Source organism: Macaca thibetana, chromosome 2, assembly GCF_024542745.1.
Source record: "Macaca thibetana thibetana isolate TM-01 chromosome 2, ASM2454274v1, whole genome shotgun sequence".
Classification (NCBI taxonomy): domain Eukaryota; kingdom Metazoa; phylum Chordata; class Mammalia; order Primates; family Cercopithecidae; genus Macaca; species Macaca thibetana.
Genome location: NC_065579.1, coordinates 125181340 through 125202424, shown reverse-complemented (window position 1 = coordinate 125202424; position 21085 = coordinate 125181340).

The window sequence follows — 21085 nt, the reverse complement described above, 5'->3', positions numbered from 1 at the left end:
GTCTTTTCAAAATGGCTTCATTTACTTGGCAATGTGCCTTTAAAGTTCCTTCCTGCTTTTTCTTGGCTTGATAGCTCATTTCTTCTTAAGGCTGAGTAATATTCCATTGTATGGATGTCACTTGCAGCTTCTGATTTGCAGAATACTGTGTTCAGTCCCTGGGGATGTACAGTAAACAATGCCTTGTATTTAAGCACCTACCTGATGTCTAGAGTTTTGTATTGTCATTTTAATGCGTGATCTCATCTAATTCTCATAAAGTCCCTCTGAGAGACAGGTACTAATGTCCCTTTTTGTTTTGTTTTGTTTTGCTTTTTGAGACGAAGTCTTGTTCTGTTGCCCAGGCTGGAGTGCAGTGGTGGATCTCAACTCACTGCAACCTCTGCCTCCTGGGTTCAAGCAATTCTCCTTCCTCAGCTTCCTGAGTGGCTGAGATTATAGGCATGTGCCACCACACCCAGCTAATTTTTGTATTTTTAGTAGAGATGGGCTTTCATCATGTTGGCCAGGCTGGTCTCGAACTTCTGGCCTCAAGTGATCCGCCCACTTCGGTCTTCCAAAGTGCTGGGATTACAGGCATGAGCCACTGTGCCCAGCCTAATTTCCCTATTTTACATGTGGAAACTGAGGCTCAGTAAAGTTAGTTAACTTGTCCAAAGACAGCTGTGGTAGGGCCTGTATTTGAGCCCAGGACTTTTTTTTTTTTTTTTTTTTTTTGAGACAGAGTTTCACTTTTGTCGTGCAGGCTGGAGTGCAGTGGTGTGATCTCAGCTTTCACTCTTGTCACCCAGGCTGGAGTGCAGTGGCACCATCTTGGCTTACTGCAACCTCACCCTTCTGGTTTCAAGCGATTCTCCTGACTTAGCCTCCTGAGTTGCTGGGATTACAGGCGGCTGCCACCATGCCCAGCTAATTTTTGTATTTTTAGTAGAGATGGGGGTTTCACCATGTTGGCCAGGCTGGTCTTGAACTCCTGACCTTGTGATCCACCCGTCTTGGCCTCCCAAAGTACTGAGATTACAGTCGTGAGCCACAGCACCCGGCCAAGGCCAGGACTTTTATCCCATTATATCTCACTCCTTGGAGAGATTTCAGTTTAGGGTGAAACAAGGGCAGAAGGATATGCATTGCATGCGTCAGCTTTTCCACTCTATAGGTTTACTTAAACAAAGTTCTCTTCTCCTGCCTGGGTCTCTTGCCTCCTACTATAAACATCCTCTAAAAATTGTACCTAATATGCCAAGCAATTCAGGTCTTGCCCTCAACTTGAATGCCCTGCCAGAAAAACAAACTCCTGGTAGTTAATTAAATGGGGATCTCCCACCATATGATACTCTGTCAGACTCCGAAGACCATCCTTCGCTCACGGCATCACAGTTCATGCCTAGAAAAGACAAAGGTACAGCTGGTAAAACAACTCAATCTTCTTTAATTTCTCATACTTGGCACTTCCTCTGACATCTTGGCCATATGGTTTGCTGTTGGGAAACTCAGAAGTTATGAAGGGTAAGGCTTATGGACTAGGGTTCAAGATCAAAAGAGCAGGACAATGTGTTCCTTCTGCCCCAGAAGCTAACATGCTCCAAGGGCCATGCTTTGGGTTGGCCACTCAAAACTCCGTCTCAAATCTGTTTGGCTGAGGCAACAGAATCTCTAATTTTCCCTAATTGTCAATTTGAATTTTTCACTTCTCGGCTCAAAGTTTCCCAGTGAAAGTAAAGAACGTAACTCTATGGTGGACAAACCTGAAAGACACCCCTTTAATCCACTGATCAGAGTTAACGTCACCAGGAATGGGATAATTAAAATTCCAAGCCACCAGAGAGAATGCTCCGGGAAGAACACAACATCACTCCTGTGATATTGTTGGCAAAGGCAAATTACCTGACTCTAATCACGACAAGAGCCTTTAGACGAACCCAAATTGAGGGACATTCTATAAAAGTACTGGCCTGTATCTTCAAAAGCATTCACACCACAAAAGTCCAGGAAACAGTGCAGGCAAGAAGGAAGGCAAAAGAGAAATTGACAACATATGCAACTCGTGACTCTGACAATGTTAATTTCCTGATTTCCATAGTTGTATGGTAGTTACATAGAAAAACAAACATTCTTGTTTGTAGGAAATACACTCTGAAGTATTGGAGGTGAAAGAGGGTCAGGCCAACAACTTAACCTTTGTAGTGTTCTTACACCTTTCTTCTAAGTTTGAGATTGTTTCAAAATTAAAAAATTCTAAGATAGCTCCCAGTGGCTGCATTCTTTCCATAATGCCTTGGCTGATGTGTTGGGACATCTGTAATGAGATTCCACCCTCCCAGTGCTGTCTCATTCCCATGGTACCCCTGGCACTCTTCACTGATCCAGGAGAGGGTCTTTCCATTCATGTTTCTGGCTTCTTTCTACAGTCAAAAATACCCCGTTGCCCCTCTGCCCATCACTGGCTGATTTTTAGCCTAAATCCAAGATCAACTTCACCTTCTTGTTCAGGCAGCCCTCCCATCACAACAGCCCTCTTGGCTTCTCTTTTCTGATTAGTTGGACTTAGCTTCCGACACCTAATTTAGCATTTTGCTGTACAAAGAAGTCTTTTGCCTGCCAAAGCAAATGTACACTTTGGGAAGCAGAGCTCATTCCAGATACCTTCATGAACACCTTCCTCATACTATGTGATCAATAAACACCTACTCACTGACTGATCACTGCTCGATTGGATCCTCACTGTTAGGAAATCAAAACCTATATGCAATTCATTTCTGTGTGAAAAACTCAGCACTTTATTAATACAAAGGACTTCTACTCCTCCCAGCCTTGCCTGACAATTTAAAACATGTGGCAATGAAGGCTAAAGAGCCAACTTTCCCAAGCCTAAGAAAACCTCAGTTGTAGCTGCTGAAATGTTCTCAAACTATTAGCTCTGTGTCCATCTGAGACATTTAGCATCTTTCATTTCTCCTCTCTCATTGGCTGAATCCTCTTGTTAATATTTGCATGATAAAGTGTGTTCAGCAAATAACCTGAGAAGTAGAACTAGAGAATTCAGTCCACATGCTGCATTCCTCCAGGAATATTAGACCCAGCTGTTTGCCGTGCAACAGACAAACACACACACTCACACCTGCTTTCTTGTAAAGACTGGTCTTTTTAAAGATACCTTGTCTCTAGGCTAAAAATCATCTTTTGGAAAACAAATCAGGAGAATACAGGTGGGGTGGTCTATGAGGGGTAGAAGCGTCTCTAAAGTCTAAAACACCTGTGCATACTTTCTGTGGGGCACTAATTGTGTAATTCCATGTCTGGATCCATTTCTGCAGATGTCATTTTCCATTTTGTGCCTTCAAACTATGATATGAAGACAGGGAAAGTCTTAGTGTGTGTCTGTGTTTTTTGTGGATGTACTTGCTCAACTCAATTTTGGAAATATGGCCTTCGGTGGCTCATTTTTGTGTGATTGGTACATAATGATACTCATCAGTAGCTTATTGCTATGTAATCAAAACTACTCAAGATTTCAATGCTGCACTAATATTAACTTCAACCATTTACTATTTTAATGAAGTGAGTGTTGATATAAACATTTGCATAGTTATTTGTCAATACAAACAGATTTGATGTCGAGTAATAAGGTCGTTAAAAGTAATCACATATTTACATTTTTAATCCCCATCTCCCTCCACCCCTTGCTCCAATTCCTCTCCCCTTCACCACTGCACTAAATAAATTAACGAGGTAGCATCGAAACCACAACATAGGACCACTGTGGTCTTTTCCATTATAGAATCTGTCACTGTCACTGGAGAATCTGCTGGTAGGTGCCAACCATACAGAGGAAGGTCACTTTCTGTAGTGAGATTATTGCAAGAGGCTGGGAGGTCACAGGGCTGAACTGTGACTTGTTTCAAGAGAACTTGAGGTGGGTTTAATGCATTTGGTAGTCCCAGATGAGACCAAACCCAAAACGAAACTGACAATGGCCTTTACTTGGGTTAAAGCTAAATCTCAAGCTACGTGTATGCATGCCACAGCCAGCTCCTGGACAGGCATGTTGCATTCCTTCTCCTTCTCACTATCTAGACAGCCCAAATCTAGGGAATGGAGGCATGGTTTTGGGAGATAGAACAAACTGTGGCATGTAGTGAGAAGGAAGGAAAAAGCTGGAATCACTTTCTCGAAGCTGAGTTTATTGGTCCATTTTCACAGTGCTATAAGGAAATACCTGAGACTAGGTAATTTATAAAGAAAAGTGGTTTAATTGACTCACAGTTCCACATGGCTGGGGAGGCCTCAGGAAACTTATAATCATGGCGAAAGGCAAAGGGGAAGCAGGCACCTCTTTACAAGGTGGCAGGAGAGAGAAGTGAGGGTGAAGAGAGAAGAGCCCCTTACAAAACTATCAGATCTTGTGAGAACTCACTCACTGTCATGAGAACAGCATGGGGGGAACTGCTCCCATGATCCAATCACTTCCCACCAGGTATCTCCCTTGACGCATGGGGATTACAATTCCAGATGGGATTTGGGTGGGTACAGAAAGTGAAACCATATCACTGAGATGCAGCATGTGAGAGCCTGAAGAGATCATGGAGATTCATTGCCTGAAATTCTAATTTTACACATAAACACCTAGAGGTTCTAAGGGCAACTGATTTTCCTGGGGTTGCGTAGACATTCTGGATTCTTCCTCAAAAGCCCTTTTCAGAATAGTCTTTTCTCAAACTAACACAAGGGACTCAGCCATTTGTCAGAAATAGGATCAGTTGTCCGAAGTCATTGCATGATATTAGGTCGGTGCAAAAGTAATAGTGGTTTTTGCCATTAAAAACGGCAATTACTTTTGAAATGACCTAATATATTCTATTCTGACAAGCATCCATTCCCCCTGCTCTCCCTATCCTATCACTCCTAAATAATAGCTATAGGGAGCTATCCCTTCTACAGTGGATCCAGTCTTGGTAGGACAATCAGTGTGCCTGCCCTTCCTTCTCCAAAGCTGACTTGCAACCCAAGGCCAATTGTGTTCCCTCTTCTTGGAATTTACGTCCTAAGCCCTAATAGATTGAAAAGGTTTGGAACTAATTTATCACAAGGTAACTGCTTAGTACAGACTGTCTCTTAGGTCCTGCTACCTGGAACCCAGGGACTGATCTGCCTATTTCTGAAGGCTGGATCTTTTTCTGTCTTTGATTCTTGGAATTACTCTATCATCTATGGCAGGTGCTGTGAGTGGGGTAACATAGTGGTTTTGACCTGGGGCAATTTCCCCCTCCCCATCCGGGAGACATTTGGCAATATCTGGAGACATTTTTTGTTGTTACCACCAGGGGAAGGATGCTACTGGCATCTATTTCGTGGAGGCCAGGAATGATACTGATAGCCTACATTATACTGAATAGCCTTCCCCCACCTCCCATTAAAGAATTACCTGTCCCCAAATATCCCTAGTGCTAAGATTGAGAAACTCTGAGTGAACCCAATGCCCACCTCCAATGCCCTCTTTTTCATGTTCTTCCCTATACAGACTAAAAAATATTCACTTTCCCAGCCTCTCTTGCACTAAGCATCAGGTGTCCAGAGGATACCATTCTGATCAGAGACACTAAAGGAGAAATTTGCTTGCCTGATAAGAGAGACAGGAGCAGCTATTCCTTCCCCTTCCTCCTGACTTGAAGGTTGATGTAGCTTAGTGCTCTGGCAGCTATTTTGTGACCATGAGACAAAAGCCAATAGAATCACAGGCACTCAGTTCTTACATTATTCAGCCACTAAAGTAAAGCCAATGACAATCTCCTTTCAGGCTCCTTGCTGTTGAAGAAAATTAAACCCTCGTTTGTTTAAGCCACTTATAGTTAAATACTCCCTTCCTTGCAGCTGAGAGCATTCCAACAAGTTCTCCTCCCAATAAACTGTTTTTCTGCTTATGTTAGCTAGAGTTCATTTCTGTATTTTTGCAAGAAAAGAACTCTACCTGATAAAGCACACTAAATGTGAGCTTTTGTGAACTACGTTTTGCAGCCAGAATTGAGGATTTCTCTCTCTGATTATTCCTGATGCTGACTGGAATTTTGGTTACATATAAGCAAGCCACTGGCCAACTCTTTGCTACTGTTCAGCAATCTTCTTAGATCTGGGTTTTGTGATAAGATTGGTGATAAAAATTACTTTCCCCATGTTTTCTGCCCCTTTGCAGTAGGTCAGAAAGGTCCTTCAAGCTAGAGTCAACTAGACATGTGTTCAGGAAAGGCCTTTTCAAGTTGGTAGCAGGACAAGGAGCTGAAGAACTGCTATTTTACGCTCCTCTACAATGTGACCACAAGGACTCAAAAGCAGCCATTGCAGTAGGAAGAGGCCTGAGTACTTGAGTAAAGTAGGCAAAGCAGGGAAAAATAGATCCACCCTCCTCCATGGGCCCATCCCACTTCTCACACAGCTGGGGGCTGGATGAAGGAAATGCCAGCGATCATTCTCTGACCATGACTCAATTGCTGCTGGACCTGAGTTTTTATTGCTGGTTTGTGTGCAGAAATCAGGGAGGTGGAAGCAGCTCTCAGATCTGATTCAGACATGAACTGTAGCTGTCCCCTCCTGTCCCATGGAAGCTTAGCCCCCTCCTGTCCCATGGAAGCTTAGCCCTGCCATAGTGCAGGCTGCCTTCTGCCACAGACCCCCGACCCGCAGACCTGCCCATCAGAGCAGGGTTGACTCTGCGCTTGTATCTCACTCTCAGCATTGCTCCTTTTGGTTTATTTTCTCTGAAAGCTTGCTCAGAGGGCCTGGGGGCTTAGCCATGATTGGCTCCATGTTTTCTCTTGATCAGGGTGAAAAAGTGTGGTCATTCCTTGGATTCTTTTTTTATGGGGGGGCAGTATATGTGTACTGTTTCAGAACACAGGTTCTAAAATTTGATTGTCTGAGTTCAAATGGTGCTTTATCCTTTAGTAATAATAATGATGAAAATGATAGCACCAATAGTAGCACAACAAGCATCAGGTAATATTAATGAGGGTTGACTACATCCAATATTGTTCTAAATGTTTTACATGTATTATCATACTTAGTAGCTGTTTGACTTTTGCCAAGTTTCCTAACATCTATAAGCTTCAAGTTACTCAGACATAAAATGAGGATAATAACTATTAGATTGTTGGGAGGACCAAAATAAATAACACAGCAGAATGGTTGACATCCAGTGAGTAGTTACACAATGTTAGCTTCTAAGATTCCAGGTAATAAATCAGTTGAAAGCTACCTGACATTTATATTTTAAAAATACATTTTAAAGCAAATTGTTGGCTTATTTTGATCATTTATTTTGAAGAGATCATCATAAATTAAACTCTGGAGCATCCTTTCAGCACATGAATCACCAACTAGTACAGCATGGTTGTAAAATCAAGACTCAAATATTGGAGTTCAGTGAAGACTTCCAGTTTCCTTCTTGTTTTGGGAAGACAAGACCAGTAAAGCTTGTCTTTGAGGCGGGATGGCTGGATTTATAGGGTTGATCTGAGTGTTTGAGGGTTCATGGTTGAGTATTCTCTTCCTTTGCTTGCTAGAGCATGCTTATAATTATTTAAAAACAATTCCGCGCCAGGCATGGTGGCTCATGCCTGTAATCCCAGCATTTTGGGTGGCTGATGCGGGTGGATCACCCGAAGTCAGGAGTTTGAGACCAGTCTGGCCAACGTGGCGAAACCCCATCTCTATTAAAAATACAGAAAATCAGCCAGGCTTGGTGGTGGATGCCTGTAATCCCAGGTACTCGGTAGGCTGAGACAGAAGAATCACTTGAACCTGGGAGGCAGGGGTTGCAGTGAACCGAGATTGCACCACTGCACTCTAGCCTGGGCAATGAGAGTGAAAGTCCATCTCAAAAAAACAAAAACAAAAAAAGAAACTATTTGGCAAAAATCCCCATTCCAGTGATTAGCTATAGTTAAAGTTGGAGGGAAAGTGGGCGGTTATGCTAGGATGAGGTGACATAAATGATAATGATAATGAAAAATTATAACAAAAAATACAAATACTGGGTTATTATGGAGTGCCAAGCACCACTCTCCACTTCTCATCAAGTCATACTTCCCTGTGAGAAAGACATTGTCTTTAGTCCATTTGTTTTGCTATAATGGAGTATGTGAGGCTGGGTACTTTATTAAAAAAAGGGGTCTATTTGGCTCTCCGTTCTGCAGTCCGTACAAGATGCATGGTGCTGGTACCTGCTCCATTTCTGGTAAGGCCCTCAGCCTGATTCTACTCATGGTGTGTCCAGAATTGGTGGGTTCTTGGTCTTCCTGACTTCAAGAATGAAGCCGTAGACCCTTGTGTAGAGTGTTACAGTTCTTAAAGATGACATGTCCGGAGTTGGTTCCTTCAGACATTCAAATGTGTCTGGAGCTTCTTCCTTCTGGTGGGTTCGTGGTCTCACTGACAGGAGTGAAACTGCAGACCTTGGCCATGTTACAGCCCTTAAACGAGGCGCGTCTGGAGTTGTTCGTTCTTCCCGGTGGGTTCATGGTCTCACTGGTTTCAGGAGTGAAGCTGTAGACCTTTGGGGTAAGTGTTACAGCTCTTAACGGGAACCTGAACCCAAAGAGCGAGCAGTAGAACAGTCATTGTAATGACCTAAAGACTACAACTTTCACGGTCTCCAAACGCACCCCACCGAATGGCAGCTGGGTAGCGCGGGCAGTCTGCTTTTATTTCCTTATCTGGCCCCACCCACATCCTGCTGATTGGTCCATTTTACAGAGAGCTGATTGGCCCATTTTACAGAGAGCTGATTGGACCGTTTTGACAGGCTGCTGATAGGTGCGTTTACAATCCCTGAGCTAGACACAGAGTGCTAAGCAGAAAAATTCTCCAAGTTCCCACTAGGTAAGCTAGACACAGAGTACTGATTGGTGTATTTACAAACCCTGAGCTAGACACAGAGTGCTGATTGGTGCGTTTAGGATCCCTTAGCCAGACATAAAAGTTCTCCAAGTCCCCACTAGGTTAGCTAGATACAGCTATCTAGCTGTATTGGTGTATTTACAAACCCTGAACTAGACAGAGTGCTGATTGGTGCGTTTAGGATCCCTTAGCTAGACATAAAGGTTCTCTGAGTCCCCACTAGACTCAGGAGCCCAGCTGGCTTCACCTAGTGGATCCTGCACCGGGACAGCAGGTGGAGCTGCTTGCCAGTCCCTAGTCGCGTCTGCACTCCTCAGCCTTTGGGAGGTGGATAGGACTGGGCGCCATGGAGCAGGGGGCGGCACCCATAGGGGAGGCTCCGGATCCGTGGGAGCCCATGGCAGAGAGGGGGCTTGGACATGGTGGGCTGCAGGTCCCCAGCCCTGCTCTGCAGGGAGGCGGCTGTGGCCCCACGAGAATTCAAGTGCAGTGCATGCGGCCAGCAGTGCTGGGAGACCCGGTGCAACCTCCGCAGCTGCTGGCCCGGGTGCTAAGCCCCTCAATGCCCTGGGCTGGTGGCACTGGCAAGCCTCTCCGAGTGCGGGGCCCTCCAAGCCAGCGCCACGCCCACCGGAACTCGCACTGGCTCCTGGCCTGTGAGCATGGCACGCAGCCGGGTTCCCACCCCGCCTCTCCCTCCACACCTCCCAGCAAGCAGAGGGAGCCGGCTCCAGCTTCGGCGAGCCTAGAGAGGGGCTCCCACGGTGCAATGGCGGGCTGAAGAGCTCCTCAAGCGCTGCCAGAACAGATGCTGAGGCCGAGGAGGCGCCAAGAGTGAGGGCTGCTAGCACATTGTCACCTCTCAATGGCAGAAGGTGAAGAGGAGCTGGTGTGTGCACAGACAACATGGAGAGAGAGAAGGCGAGAGAGAGGGGAGGGGGCAGGCTCTTTTTAACAAGCAGCTCTAGTAGGAACTAATAGAGTGAGAACTCACTCATTACTGCAAGGACATCACTAAGTCATTCATGAGGGATATGCCCCCATGGCCCAAACACCTCCCGTTAGGTCCTGCCTACAGCACTGGGGATCAGGTTTCAACATGAGATGTGGAGTGGACAAGCAAACCCAATGATAGCAGACATTATCCTCATTATACTCAGGAGGAGTAAATGACTTAAGCAAGGAGCCAGCTAGAAATTGGCAGAGCTGGGATTTGGACCTAAGTCACCACCAAGTCTAGTTTGCATAACCACCTTGCTTAGTGACTGCCATAAGGCAGCTACTCCCTGCAACCCACTTGTCCAAGATGGATGGGCTCTGTGGACCTCTGAAATACTGGCTTGGGTGGGATGGAGAGCTCCATATCTGACTTCCTTTGGGCAGGAGTTGAGCTCTGAGAAGCCCTAATCAAGGATTTGCCAATACAGAGGAGGGGCACACTCATCTCAGAAATCCAGGGGGTGATTCTCATCTGATATTAGCACAGAATAGCAACCTGGGAAAACTGTCCTGTTTTCCTACACCTTTGTAGAGAAAGCTCTCAGGGTCCCCCCTGTATTGGTTATCTCCGGGTATGTCCGGTGAGATACTTAGCATAAAATGTATCCAATGTATCTCAACGACCTGTGCAGTGTGGTGATATTTACCGAATTCAGACAAACAGTGTTCTAATAAGGGATTGACTACAGCTGTTTGGCCACTTTGGCAGATGCTTTCCAGGATCTGTGTGCATTCATAAACAACATGTCACTGAGGTTCCGGCCAACCGTACCGCACTCAGAGCTGAACCTGTAAACCTCTCACTTCATCCTCCATACCTTTCTAGCCACTGTTTATTTTTCCTTGAGAAAAATGAAACTTTTCTATTTCTTGCCAAGGCTCTTACAGAGAAAGCTGGCTTTAAAAAATTGTCCTTCTTCAGGCTCAAGCATGAAATCAGTTAGAACTCACGTAAGGAAATTTAAAAGCAAGTCTAATTTACTAAATGTGCCTTAGACTATTAATTAAGTGAACCATTTTTTAATGAAGGGCTTATGAAGGAGATTCAAATAGGAAAAGGTGTATTTTTAGTCAGTCGTGATAAGAAGAATCTTTAGGAGTGTCATCAAGAATCTTAGAGAATTCATCAAAGTCTAGCGGCAAACCCACTGATCTCTTTCTCTCTCCCTTTCTCCCCCACTCACCCAGGACGCACCCATAGTTATCAAGTTGCGCACCCACATGTGGATATGCAGGCTATGCATTGCACAATCTGACCATGTCTGCAAGACTGACAAAGCCAGAAAATCAAATTTTTAGTTTACTAGGAGACATAATTCACATGAGGTCTACATTGCAAAGGGCCAGTGGGTTCTTAATCTTTGGGGTTTATGGAAAGTTTTTGGATCAAAAAGACAGCTGTAAATCTCCTTTCCAGAAAAATGTACAAGCTCTCAATCACTTCAATATAATTTAAAGGGGTTCATCAGTCCCCACATCCCATCCACAGACCCCAGTGCTTGGGATAAGAATGTCAGTTTCTGACAGAACCAGTAGGGAAGCCAAATCATAATGAGAAGCTTACTTGTTGAGCAGAAATTCAAATATTTAATAGTGTCATGTCAGTTTGACCTGTAAGAGCTTAAGGTTTAATGGATGTTTTGATGTCAATGGATATCAGAATAGACTAAGGTCAGGTAGTTCCGGAAATGTAACTGAATCCTGATTTGCTATACCATCCTTCTCCTTAATACTAACTTTTCCCAATCTCTGACAGATTATTCTTGAAAAGCTGACAGTTTCTACCCATGTTTGCTAAGTGTCTCATTAAAAAGTTAAAAAAAAAAAATCTGGTTTCTAAGAAACCCCCCTTTGAATGAATGCAGTCTATGTTTTTCATTTTATTTTAAAAAACAAATGCTTTCTAATGGCCAAAATATTTAAGTTTGAAAGCCAGACAATGAGAATACACAATAATCGCTTCTCTCAACTTTTTTTATTCTAGCAATAATTTCCTTGTCACTTGAATGTGACTTCCGATTGTCACAATGACTCTGAGACAATGATTTGGTGCTGCCTGATGGCACAAAGTAGAGTTGTGAAGCTGATGCCAAAAGTATGTCAACTTAAGTCAGGAGAATGACAAAAGCTCCAAGCAATCTCAGTAGTTAAGAAGGCAGGCCAGGCTACTAAACTGGCACACAGGTGAGTTCTAGCAAATCTTCAGTATCTTATAAGTTGCCTCTCCTATTTCCTAATATTGAAGATCACTATTTGGCTATGTATGCGCTCTGTGACTCCAAACTCCATAACTATGGAAGGCAAGTAAACCTGAAACAATCCCCATGGGAATTTCTTCAGGGTGAGTGGGTGGGGGGAATGTAACCCTAGTGTTTTTAATAAGGGAATAAAATGATTGTTTTAGATATTAAAGGATAAATCAAAAGGCAACTCAGCCCTTTGTTTTTTCATAGATGGTAGGTAATTCATGACCCAGGGACTGACTTGCTCCATCACATAAGGCCAAGGAGATCTCTTGCAATAAGTCTGAGTGTAACCTCAAAGTCTTTCCCAACATAGCACCAACACCAAGGGGTTCAAAGTGGCAAGAGATGGAAACTGCTCTGCCTATATCTGCAATTCAAATTATGACACCCTTACATCTATTGTAGATAGCATCCATTCTTTCACTCAGAAAGTATTTGTTAAGCTCATACTCTGGATGTCATAAAGCAGACAGCAAGAGCAGACTGATTTACTCCCTTATGGAACTGATAGTCTAGTGAGGGAGCTGTGGGCTGAACAAATAGTCACACTAAAGGATACTGTATTTTATAATGTGTAAAGGAATGATCTTTGAAATGAGATCTGAGAGAGGAAAAGTGTCAACAGGGCCAAAGACTGGAAGTGAGGAAGGAAGAGTTCAGGAAAAGAGTACAGTAAGTGCAAAAGCTATGAAATCCACAGAAAGCAAGTGTGGCTAGAATGCCGGCAGCAGAAATTATGCAAGACAAGAGGCTGCAAGGTCAGGGGCAAGGAATGAAGCAGGATCTTTCCCATCATCACCCCCTGCTGAGATCCTAGTCATCCATCCTTTAAGCCTCAGCTAAAGTGAGCCTTTTCTCTTTCCTTTTCTCCTGGGCTGTTGTATCAAGAGCAATGCTGCTGGAACACCATAGACTTTATCACTTTCAAATAGAGTTTGTTTCTAAAGTCAGTAATTAGGGAGAAAACTATGTAAAGTGAAAATAAAACCTGCCCATGAATATGAATTTAAAATCACCAAGAGCTGGATTCTTGCAAGCCCCAAAGCCAAATATTAGCTTCTTGTGTTTCTCTTGCTTTCTGCCTTTGTCTTAGTCCATTTTCTGTTGCTATAACAGAATACTACAGACTGGGAAATTTATAAAGAAAAGAAGTTTATTTGGCTCACAGTTCTGAAGGTGGGGAAGTGCAAGAGCATGGTGCCAGTGTTGGGCAAGGGTCATCCCAGGGTGAATAGGCTGATGGGGAAGACAGCATGTGCAAGACAGAGTTCAATTTTATGACAAAGCTACTTCTGCAATAATGAACTGTATTAGTCCATTTTCATACTGCTATGAAGAAGTACCTGAGACTGGGTAATTTATAAAGAAAAAGAAGTTTAATGGACTCACAGTCCCACATGGCTGGGGAGTCCTCCCAATCATGGTGAAATGCAAAGAAGGAGCAAAGACACATCTTACATGGCGGCAGGCAAGAGAGAGCTTGTTCAGGGGAACTCTTATTTATAAAACCATCAGATCTCGTGAGACTTATTCACTACCACAAGAACAGTATGGGGGAAACTGCCTGCATGATTCATTTATCTCCACTTGACCCTGATCTTGACATGTGGGGATTATTACAATTCAAGGTAAGATTTGGGTGGGAAAATAGCCAAACCGTGTCATGAATCCACTCCTGTGATAAGAGCATTAATTAATCCATAAGGCAGAGCCCTCAAGACCCCATTACTCCCAAAGGCCATATCTCCCAACACTGTTGCATTGGGGATTAAGTTTCCAAAACATGAATTTGGGGGAAACATTCAAACCATCACAGCCTTTTTCTCCCTAAGGTATTGGGAGAGCAAGGTCTAGTTGAAACAGGAAAGGGTCCAGGATAGTATTTTTTTCCTTTTCTTTTTTGCTAAGCCTCTGCATCCTATTGCTTTTGGTTTGCTGAGTAAGATATGCTACCTAAGGGCACAGAGCTCTGGTCAGGGAAAGTAAAGATTTTTTAGAGGATATCTAGAAAAAGGAGGTTGGAATACAGAGAGGGGCAGTGATAAGTAAATAGGATTAAGTTTTTTTAAATAGTTCAACAGATAATCCTCTTGTTTGCCTCATTAGGAAAGCTTGTATAAAAGGTGCATTGCCAAGCAATGTTTTAGGAGTTAGATTTTTTGTTATGAGTGTGTTTGGTGCATTAAGAGTAGTGTATGGCCTTAAGGTAGCTATAGAGCAAAGACAAAAACTGCTTGGAGTGAGGCTGTTGCATCTGGGTTACATTTTTTCTCAAAAAGCATTGTGTCAATGGAGGGATTTATGGGAAAGAGGAGCCTCATTGATCCTCACAGTCATAAACAGTTCACTAGAAAATCTAAACATGAAATTAAAACATCCAACCAATTTGGGTCATCAACAGAAAGCAATGAAAAGAAATACTTTCCTCTTGAACTTCAGCCAAAAGTGATGGCCCTATGAAGTTACACAAATTTCTGCCAGTTTGAGTAACACTTCTTTTAGGAAAATTTAACCTGACCCCTTTTGTTTTGTTAAATGGTTCAACAGGTAATCCTCCCTTTTGCCTCATTTAGGGAAGTTTGTATAAAAGTTGCATTGCTGAGCACTGTTGTAGGAGTTGCATTTTTTGTTGTGAGTGTATTTGATGCATTAAAGGAAGTGTATGTCCTTAAGGTAGTCATATATCTACCTTTTCTCTAGTGTATATCCCCATAGTTTCTAGGATTTCTTTTTTGTAATCTCAGCATATTGGCTATTACTTGTATATGTCTAAATTAATTAATGAGACAATGAAATTAAGATTTCTGGGTCTATCTTGTTTCCCAATGAATCCTTATCTATTACTTATATCTTTAGTCATTCCATAAATATTGCATAAGCATCTGTGTATTAATTTCCAATTGCTGTGGTAAGAAATCACCCCTAATTTAGTGTCTTAAAACAACATAAATTTATTGTTTTACAGTTTTGAAGGTCAGAAGTCTAAAACTTGTTTCACTGAGCTAGAGTCAAGTAGATGACAGGGCTATATTCCTTCTGGTTGCTCTAAAAGAGAACCTGTTTTTTCACTGTTCCCAGCTTGTAGAGGCTGCCTGCATTACTTGGCTCCTGGCCTCACATCACTTCAACCTCTGCTTCTGTTGTCATACCTCAGTCTCTGTCATTGACCCTCCTATGTTCCTCTTTTAAGGACCCCTGCGATTACATTGAGCCCACTCCGATATTCCAGGATAATCTCTTAAACTCAACATCCTTCACTTAGTCACATCTGCAAAGCTTCTTTGCCATGTAAAGTAACATATTCACAGGTTTTGAGGATAAAATATGGACATCTTTGGAAAGGGCAGCACTATTCCCCTATAACCTACTATGTGTCATGTATGATGGTAATGCTATAGAGAGCAAAATCAGAGTTTCTGTCCTCAGGGCACAGCAGCCTAGTAGGCATACTTCCTGACAGAGAGGGATGAAAATGAACAAAAACTCTAGAGCAGAACTCAGAAAGGAACACAGTAAGCTTGGGGGACTGAGAGTAGATCTGGAGCACACAGTGGAGTGGGGTGGGGCATTTGCTGGAGGAAGAGGCAGCAGAAATTGGCAGGGGTACAGCCAGCAGAGGGGTGATGATAGTTGAACATCGATCAGACTAATATAGATTTTTATGAAGATTGAATCTCCAGCAAACATTGCTTATCCATTCATTCATTTGACAAATATTTACAGAGTTTCTACCATAACTTATGCACTATTCTAGGTATATGGGAACATAGAGAACAAAAATACAAAAATCTCTACTCTTGGGTAGCTTCTATTCTAGTGGGAAGAGATAGACAATAAAAACGAAGTAAACTCTAGACTGTGTTATATGTCATTGAGCACAATGGTGAACAACAAAGCAGAGGGCTTTATATTCTTCTTTCTGTCTGTTTGTCTGGGAAGGGAAAGGACAGAGCATGCATGATTTAAAGATGGTATTCACAAAGCTGCTGCAAATCTCAGAGCAGGTTTTCACTTGTGCTCATGTCTGGGGGGCCAGATACCAAGAACATTACAGTGAAAATGCTTGATCAGATATATCTGTTAATTTTAGAACCAAGAGAGAAGGGCACTAGTTGATTGCTGACCATGCATATAATGAAGTTTAGAAATCTTGTAAATGAAGAAAGTAAAACGATTGGTTCACCCTCCAAATTTTGCTTGCTGAGTAGGCTTCTCCTCCTGCCCATGAAAAGCAATCTCAAAGATAATTCAAATCTTGAACATTTACCAAGTGGGGAGCAGGGTGAGGGGGGCGCAACTTAGTCTGTTTGTGCTGCTATAACAGAATAACTGTGACTGGGTAATTTATAAACAACATAAATTTATTCTCTCACAGTTCTGGAGTCTGGGAAGTTCAAGATCAGGGCACTGGCAGGTTAGGGCCAGTTTCTCTGCTTCAAAGATGGCTCCTTAACCATTGCATCCTCCTGAGTGGAGGAACACCATATCATCACATGACAGAACAGCAAAAGAGAGACACAGCGAGAGAGGAAGACAATGTCTGCTCACTCCCATAAGCCCTTTTCACAGCAGCATCAATCCATCCATGGGGGTGAAGCCTTCATGACCTAAACACTTCCCATTAGGCCCCACTTCCCAACACTATTGCATTTGGGGATTAAGTTCCCAAAACATGAATTTTGGGAGGCATGTTCAGACCATAGCAGGGGGGAAATGTCACTGCCATTCACTTGTTGCTTTGGCAATTGGTTGCATAAAATATCACTCTTACTGATACTCATTTATAATACGTTAATATTGAATCTTATACATAAAATACAGATCTCATAGTTTTCAAATTTGAGAAAAGGTAAAAATATGAATTTGCAACTCCTTTGGCTATGAAACTTGTTATAACCAAGAATCAAAGCAAGCTGCATTAAAATGGTAATGTCGGCCAGGCATGATGGCTCACACCTGTAATCCCAGCACTTTGGGAGGCTGAGGCATGCAGATCACCTGAGGTCAGAAGTTCGAGACCAGCCTGACTAACATGGTGAAACCCCATCTCTTAGAATAAAACCTAGGACAGTGCATGAGTTATAGTAGAAACTCTGTAAATATTTGTTGAATGGATGAATGGATAAGAAATGGTTGTTGGAGATTCAACCATCATAAAATCTATATCAGTTTGATTAATGTTCAACTATCATCATCTCTCTCTCTCAACTGGGTAGGTTTTTTTTAAAAAAAGATTCTGGCACACTGCCACTTGGTATGGAATATAGTTGGAAATAAACTGCAGTGTTGACGAGATGGTTTGCAAATCATCTTAAGCCTAGTACTACTTTATTGAGCTGCAAGATTGCTGACCTTCATTTATCATTCTGGTAAAGAGTTAACTGTTTAGCTGTTTACCTCTTGTTTTTTCTGATCTGCACGATGTCCCCACCTCTGACCCTATAAATCTAGAAAGTGGCTCAAAATAAACTCAGAAGCTTATGAGCCAATATACAAATTGTCATTTCTAAACTAAGCTGGTAAACTGGTAGCAAGTTGGTTTAGAGATTAAACCCAGGCATCTCTTCTGTAAATAACAGAGTTGGGCAAGGAGAGAGCAGTTTTTTCTGCCACCTGGGTCTGAAATCATAGAAGAAAGGAGTTTTTAAATTCCATTCTTTAATCACATAGCTATACTCTGAGCTATTTTGGGAAGGTGTTAGGGAGGAAGAGTGGTAGACAGGAGTTTGTGTATGATGGTCAACTATCGTGGGTGCACCCTGCCCATGTGAACCCTGCTCTAAGACATGCCTTCACCACTACTTCCCAAGGAATAGGCCCTCTGAACCTTGTGTAGTCACCAGACCCAAGATGGGTTGTACACATTCTCTTTCCTGGGAATTTCTCTTTGGGATTCATTCATGTTGGTCCCTGCTGGATGTTTTAAGAAAGACCATACAATGAAGGGACCATCTTTGTCAAATGATGCAAAAGCTGAGAGAGCTGTTCTGTGGGGAAAGAGATGAAGGAATCCGAATGCGGAGAAGCAAGAATGAGAGAATATATAGTCTCGGAGATAAAGAGAGAAGGTACATCCATCTCTAGTTCCTATTCCTTCTGAGACCCATATTAGCCAGGATGCTTTTGGTTGCAAGTGACAGAAACACAACTGACACTTACATAAGCAAAAAAAGGAAATCCATTTGTGTCATGCAGCCAGAGAGCCCTAGAATGATGCTTCAGACATGACTTGATAGGGGAGCACAAACTGTTGTCAGGATTTGTTCTTTTCGTCCCAGGCTTCATCTTATTCTTTGAGTGGGCTTCATTCTCTCTCTCATTAGAGAAGTTCTCCTCATGTGGCAGCAGAGACAGCTGCTTGTAGCCCCTGATTTTCATGCTTTCAAGTCTATAAGCCAGGAGATAAGACCAATTTTTATTCCAGTTCCAAACTGAACAATTCAAGATGAAAAATTCATTTGGAGGCACATGCACATTCCTGGACCAGCCATCTTGGCCAGGTGAATGAACTATGATGATTGGCTGGGCTTGAGACCTGTATGCATTTTCACTAGGGGACCCAAAGCCCTGGGAGTTCTTTCAAGCTCATAATTGATGTGGTGGTGAGTAGTTTTCTCAAGGAAGAGTAGGGTAGGTACTAGACAGACAAAACCTACCATTTTTCCATGATGCGTTCACCCACTGTTATCTGGATTTGTGTGGAACAACCTCTTTGCCTATTTTCTTCTTTATTTATGGGTAGGACATTCTGTACCTAACAGTGTTATTTTTCTAAAGAATATGTGAAATCATGCTCCTTCTCCTCTGTTAAAACCCTCTTTGATAGGATAAATAATGCCCCCTCCCAAAGATACTGATGGGGCTCAAGACATGCTACCCCCAAATACAATCTTGGCATATTGAATATTTTAAACTGAAGGAATTTGAGAAATGGCAGGTGCAGGAAAGACTCTCTGACCTTCCCCTGAAGCAGATCATGTGAGAAATGCTCTCCCTATACTGGGAGGAAAAGAGCATCTTTATCTCCAAAGACAGAAGGCTACTGAGAAGCATCTGAATGAACAGGCCTTGTTAAGTTCCCCCACTTTGTTGCAGGTAGCTTATACCTCTTTTGTCCTGTCATTTTTTCCATGACTCTCTCCTCTTCATCAAAACTGGTATAAAAACACTCAGGTTTAACTCTGTCCTTGACTTCATTTCTTTATGAAGTCTTCCATGTCACATGAAGCTGATGTTAAATAAATTTGTAAGCTTTTCTGTTGTTAATCTGTCTTTTGTTTCAGAGGCCCAGCCAAGAACCTAGAAGGATAGAAGGTAAAAGATATTTTTCCTCTCCTACAATGTCCATATATGAATCCCCAATGCCTGTGAATATGTTACTTCACATGGCAAAAGAGACTTTGCAGATGAAGTTAAGAATCTTGAGATGGGGGTATTATTGTGGAATATTTAAGTGGAACCATTGTAATCACAAGGGTTCTTATAACAAGGAGGCAGAAGGGTCAGGTAGACAGGAGAAGACGTGATGTGACAACAGAAGCAAAGTTGCAGTGATGCAGCCATAAGCCAAGGAATGCCAGCAACCTCCATAATCTGAAAGAAACCAGGAATGGATTCTCCCTTGGGACTTTCAGGAAAAAAAAACCACAAAAAAAACAGCTTAATAGACACCTTGATTTTAGTCCCATGCAAGTCATTTTCAGACTTCTAACTGCCAGAGTTGTAAGATAGTACATTTGTGTTAAGTCTCTGCGTTTGTGATAATTTGTTACATGAGAAATAAATAAGAAAGTAATATACCTTGTAGTAGCCGTTTGTTACACTTAGAATAAAACCCAAATTTCTAATTCTTTGCTGAGGCTTACATGGCTGGCTCTTTCTTCTCAACTGCATCTACCTTCATTCTACCTCACTCTATATCCTCCAGTCCTGTCCTGTCCTGTCCTGTCCTGTTCAAAATGGTAGCCATGAGCTCAACATAGCTCCTGAACACTTGAAATATGATAAAGGCAAACAAGGAGCTGAGATTTTAAATTAAATTACATTTTAATTAATTTACATTTTAACTTAGGAACTGAAGCAGCATATAACATTTTCCTATTAAACATGACTTTATTGTTTTGGTAGAATTACATTTCACTTTAACTGTCGGAACTTCAGCATTCACATTGAGATGTGTTTTCAGGATAAAGTACATACTAGATTTTGAAGACAGTATAAAAAATGTAAAACATCTCATTCATGACTTTTAAATTAATTATATGTTGAAATGAAATGACAATATACTGGTTATGTTAGGTTAAATGAAATATGTTAAAAATAATTTCATCTGTTCCTTTTTTGCTTTTTTTAAATGTAGCAACTAGAAAATTGAAAAATTACTTAAGTGAAATTTAAAAATCACATTATATTTTTATTGGACAGTGCTGCTCTAGTCTCTCAGCTTTTGACTTGTTCCTTCTGCTTGCAAAGTGGTGCCCCAGATTTTGTATGACTCACAGCTCCAGCCACTTTCAGTTTATTCAGGTCTCCATACAAGTGTCATCTATTAAAGGAGGAGCTTCCCAATGCAACAAGCCCTCCCACTTCCCCGCAATTCCAGGGCTCATTTCATCTGATTTTGTGTAATACATGCTTACTTTATCCTCTTCATAGCGACCATTGATTGACGCTTGATGTTCTTATTTACTTCACTGTGTTTTCATTGTCTGTTTCCTCCCACTAGAATGCAAGCCCACAGGACTGGGAACTCTGATGGTTTCCTGGTCTCCTTCATCCTTGGTCTCCAGCATGGAGAAATTTCAGGTACTTGATCATTATTTCTTGACAAGACCCAGTTGTACTTCCCTCTATTGAATTCCCAGTGATTTCCCATGGAAGCTTTTTAATAAAAGTCCCTTGTTTTGCTTGAGCAACTTTGAAAGTGTTTCTATCACCAGCAACCAAAGGGG